The following is a 5,005-nucleotide window of genomic DNA, read 5'->3' on the forward strand; positions in this document are numbered from 1 at the left end:
ACAGGCCTGCCATGATGTTCAACATGTTTTAAAGATATTTTATAGGCTTTGCGCCTTATTGCAAATTGATAGCACAGCGAAGGAGGGACAGGAAGCAAATGGAAGAGAGAGAAAGGTGGGATAGGCTTGGGAAATGACTCAGGCCAGATTTGAACCTAGGTCCCCATGGACCTGCAGCCCATTTATGGTATGGTATGATAGGCCTATGCTAGCATCTTGTGCCACAGCAACCACCATGATTAGATAAGATTCTTTATTGTCCTATAGAAATAGTTGTCAGACAGGTCAGATCAATCCATTTCAGCATTAATTAGATATTCTACATCTCATATATTACATCTCATAAACAATACATCTAGGCACCATTTACTTATACACATATACACATCCTCAGACACCCACATATACACACATCTATCCATAAGCACTCTTATACGTACAGTACTGTACATGTCCAAGATGTTTTGCACCATCATCCCCACACTTTGGAAAGAGACGAAGAGAAGTTAAGCCAAGAACGTTATCTGCCATTTTTTCTTCTCGCTACACTCACTCACCTTGTGCTTGTTGTCGAACAACAAAAACAGCAGGAGCGCCACCCACCAACCCGCCATGTGTTTTGACCGGTAGCAAATCACACCTTGACAGATGGCTTGTCTGCCTACCTACAGTACCTGGAAAATGCTTCCACAAAAACATGCTTGGTGAGGTTACAGCATCACGTACACAAGCACCCTGCCTTCGCAGCGGGTAAATAAAAGCGTATACAGTAAATAGTGAGATGGCGACAGGAAAACAACTGTTGAACATGGGATTACGCAAGTGTTGAGCCTTTAGAGCAGTGCCGGAGAAAAAGGTGGCAGTGTAAGGGTTGATGTGTGCTTCAGCCGGGTGCAGGTGCCGCTGCTCTGTTAATGGAGTGTGGGGGCCCAAATTAGTGACCAGCATGCAGCCACTGGTCAGCATCACTCTCATCACCTCCTATTGAAGGGATGGCTGAGGTGTGTGTGTGTGTGTGTGTGTGTGTGTGTGTGTGTGTGTGTGTGTGTGTGTGTGTGTGTGTGTGTGTGTGTGTGTGTGTGTGTGTGTGTGTGTGTGTGTGTGTGAGTGTGTGTTGTTGCATGTACACGTGTGTGATGTGATGCAAGTGTGAACAAACGTGTGTGTGTGTGTGTGTGTGTGTGTGTGTGTGTGTGTGTGTGTGTGTGTGTGTGTGTGTGTGTGTGTGTGTGTGTGTGTGTGTGTGTGTGTGTGTGTGTGTGTGTGTGTGTGAGTGTGTCTGTGTCTGTGTCTGTGTCTGTGTGTGTGTCTGTGTGTCTGTGTGTCTTTGTGTGTCTGTGTGTGAATGTCCATGCGTGAACGCACGTGTGTTTAAAGGTACGAACTGTTTTGGTGCATGTGCTTCTTTATATGATGTAAGTGTGATTTTGCTGTGTATGTTTAAATTTTCACACAGTACAAAATCAATGTTAATTAAACACTTCAATCAATCAATCAATTTAACATCTAGAGTTTATTTAGTGTTGAATTAATGCTGCATTTTGCACTTTTTTGTGCCGTTTCCCCCCTTTGTGTGTGTGTGTGTGTGTGTGTGTGTGTGTGTGTGTGTGTGTGTGTGTGTGTGTGTGTGTGTGTGTGTGTGTGTGTGTGTGTGTGTGTGTGTGTGTGTGTGTGTGTGTGCGCGCGCGCGCGTGCGCACTTTAATTTTTGTGTGTTGTGATGTTGTGTGATGTACAGTATATCACGTAAGTGAGTACACCCCTCACATTTTTTGCAGATTTGTGAGTATATCTTTTCATAGGAGAGCATTAAAGAAATTTCACTTTGACACAATGATTAGTGACCTTTTAACAACATATATAACCGCTTAAATTTCTTGTTCACTCAGGAAAAAAAAAAAAAAGCCATTAATGTTTGAACATTGCCCACAAAAGTTAAAATTAAAATCCGGTAGAGAAGGGGCCGTGTTGGCTCGAATCGTCTCGAAATGAAAAGGGACTAAAGGTCGGTGTGCGTTTCAACCTTTCTTTACATTAAACTTTTAAATTTTGAGTCTTCATCTGGCTAAAATAGATTGGTGTGACATTTGAATGCAATCCTATGGTGAGTATCATGATCTGCTTCAGTAGTCACAGTGCATGTTGACATGCATGTTTCTTTTATGTGTAATTCAGATTTCTAGTGTTGACAGCATTCATGCATCCCCAAACCATGTCAGTCCCACTACCATGCTTGAATATTGAGAGGATAAACTTTTTTTTGTAAAACTCGCTGGTCTACCACCACACATGCTTGACACCATCTAAAGCAAATTTGTTTATCTTGGTCTCTTCAGACCACACGACATGGTTCCAGTGATCCATATCCTTGGTCTGTTCATCTCTCTTGAGACCAAGATAAACAAATTTGTGTTAGATGGTGTCAAGCATGTGTGGTGGTAAACAAGCGAGTTTGGCAAAATGTTTATCCTCTCAATTTTTTTCTGAGTGAACAAAAAATGTAAGCGGTTATATATGTTGTTAAAAGGTCACTAATCATTGTGTCAAAGTGAAATCTCTTTAATGCTCTCCTATGAAAAGATATACTCACAAATCTGCAAAAAATGTGAGGGGTGTACTAGTGGTGTCAACAATGATCGATTCGGCGATGCAATCCAATGCGGGGCATGGACGATCCAGAATCGATCCGGCAAGTTCCAGAATCGATCCGGCAATTGTTTTAAGTTTCAATTACTTCCATGGATATTTCGCGAGCAAATGAATGTTAAATTAAATAAAAGCACTTCAAAACATTGCAAGACTGATACAAACTGATACAGCCTGATACAGAAAACAGCCAATAAATTGTTGCTCAGTATCTGAGTACTTATATTGCCTCATCATGACTGATTAAACATTTGCTTTGCTTTCAGTAGAAATGTAATGCATTGCAATATAGAATTGAATCGGATCGGATCGCATAGAATCGAATCGAATCGAATCGCTTCCTCCCGAATCGTGATCGATTCGGATCGTGAGGGCAGTGCCGATCCACACCACTAGGGTGTACTCACTTACGTGATATACTGTGCATGAGTGAACAGGCCATATGAACTTGAACTTGAGGGTGTGCATGTTTTTGTATATCTGTTTGTGTGTGTTTGCATGTGTGTCTGCAGCCATGTGCAAGGATGTATGTGCAGTTGTGTACTGGCCTTGCCCCAGGGCAGACTCCTGACATGATGTTAGTTTAGTTTAGTTTAGTTTGTGAGTGTGTGTTTGTGTGTGTGTGTACTCGTTATTTCCTCTTTATTAAAAAAAAAACAAACAAAAAAAACTAACCCCTCTTTGCAATTGCACTTGTTCTGTATATCTCCTGTGCACTTTGTATTTGCTTGTGATGTTGGCTTGATTATGTCCTCTTTTGAAAGTCGCTTTGGTTATAAAGCGTCTGCCAAATGCAATGCAATGTAATGTAATGTAATGTAATGTACTGTGCAGCCTTGTATGTAAGTGAACATGTTGCATGCACGTGCAGTTCTTGTGAACATGCCGTTGTAGAGTTGTATAAAGTAGAAGTAGAAGTAGAAGTTTTCCTAAAAATGTAATTACAACACTAGTGGTATGATATTACATTGTTTCAACTTTGGAATATCCTACTGCTAGTGTTGTAATAACATCTGTAAGCATACTTCTATTTTATACAACTCTGCGTTTGTGGGATGTGTATGTATGTATCCAAAAGTGCAGCATGTGCATGTTTGTGTGTCTTTATGTTTGGGTGCGTGCATGGACGTGTGATGTACGTAGGTACAGTATGTGTGAGTGTGCACTGCAGTTGTGTGTTGTGTGCAGCCAGCTAGTCGGTGTTATGTAATATTCCGGAACCTCACCCATAGAGTAGACTCATCAGCTCCACAAGGTCTGGCGGCCGGGGCCAGAATTCCAGCCGCTCGCCTGGACGAACAAAAGCCTTTCAGAAGGGGCTCTTGTGCAGGGGGGGGGAAACAGGCTGCCCTCTGTGAAGAGGTGTCGACAGAGAACACTCATTGAGAGGCCAGGTGGGGTGTGGGTGGGGAGCGTGTGAGTGTGCGTGAGTGTGCGTGTGTGTGCGCGTGTATGCGTGTGTGTGTGTGTGCGTGCGTGCATGGATGTTGGTGTGCGTGCGTGCATGTGTGTGTGTGTGGCAAGGTGAAGGGGGGGTTGTGTTTATTGAATGTTTTTCTCTGGCATCAGCAAGACAGACCGAGAGAGAAAGGGGAATTGATAGCTTTTTTTTCATTACGCTGGGTGTGTTTGTGACCTTGGTGAAACACGAGGCGTTCATTTTGGATATGCTGAGCGATTGGTCCAGGCACCCGGCCTCTGCTTTTTGAATGTATCCAGCTATAGCCCAGGTATCCGGCCTCTGCTTTCTTACTGCAGCTGAGAAGCTCAGGCACCCGTTCTCTGCTTTGTGACTGCACGGTAAAACACACAGTGCTAATTCAACACTTAGAGAGTCAATATCAAAATCTTTTTTTTTTTACTTTTATTCATGATAGTTCAGTGCAGACCGTGAAAGGAAGCGAGTTGGGAGAGAGAGACGGGGAAGGGTCGGCAAAGGACCCGGGGCGGGAATCGAACCCCGGTCAGCCGCATGGCGAACGAGTGCCCTACCATTTGTGCCACGGCAGGGCCAATATCAACATCTTCTAGAGGGTATTTGTTCCAAGAGTATTCTCTGAGTCTTGAATTAACAATGCATTTTCACTGTGCAACCGATTAGCCCAGGCGCCCGGTCTGTGCTTTCTGACTGCAGCAGCCAAAAATTCCTCGCTGGTTAGTGATTCTTCCCTTAACTACTTTTACAGCATCCAGCTGCCTGGAGTAAGCTCTCTCTATTTCTCTTTCTCTCTTTCTCTCTCTCTTTCTTTGTCTGTCTGTCTGTCTGTCTCTCTCTCTCTCCTTCTCTCTCTCTCTCTCTCTCTCTCTCTCTCTCTCTTTCTTTCTCTCTCTCTCTCTCTCTCTCTCTCTGCTTCTCTCTC

Source organism: Engraulis encrasicolus, chromosome 9 (genome assembly GCF_034702125.1).
Source record: "Engraulis encrasicolus isolate BLACKSEA-1 chromosome 9, IST_EnEncr_1.0, whole genome shotgun sequence".
NCBI lineage: Eukaryota > Metazoa > Chordata > Actinopteri > Clupeiformes > Engraulidae > Engraulis > Engraulis encrasicolus.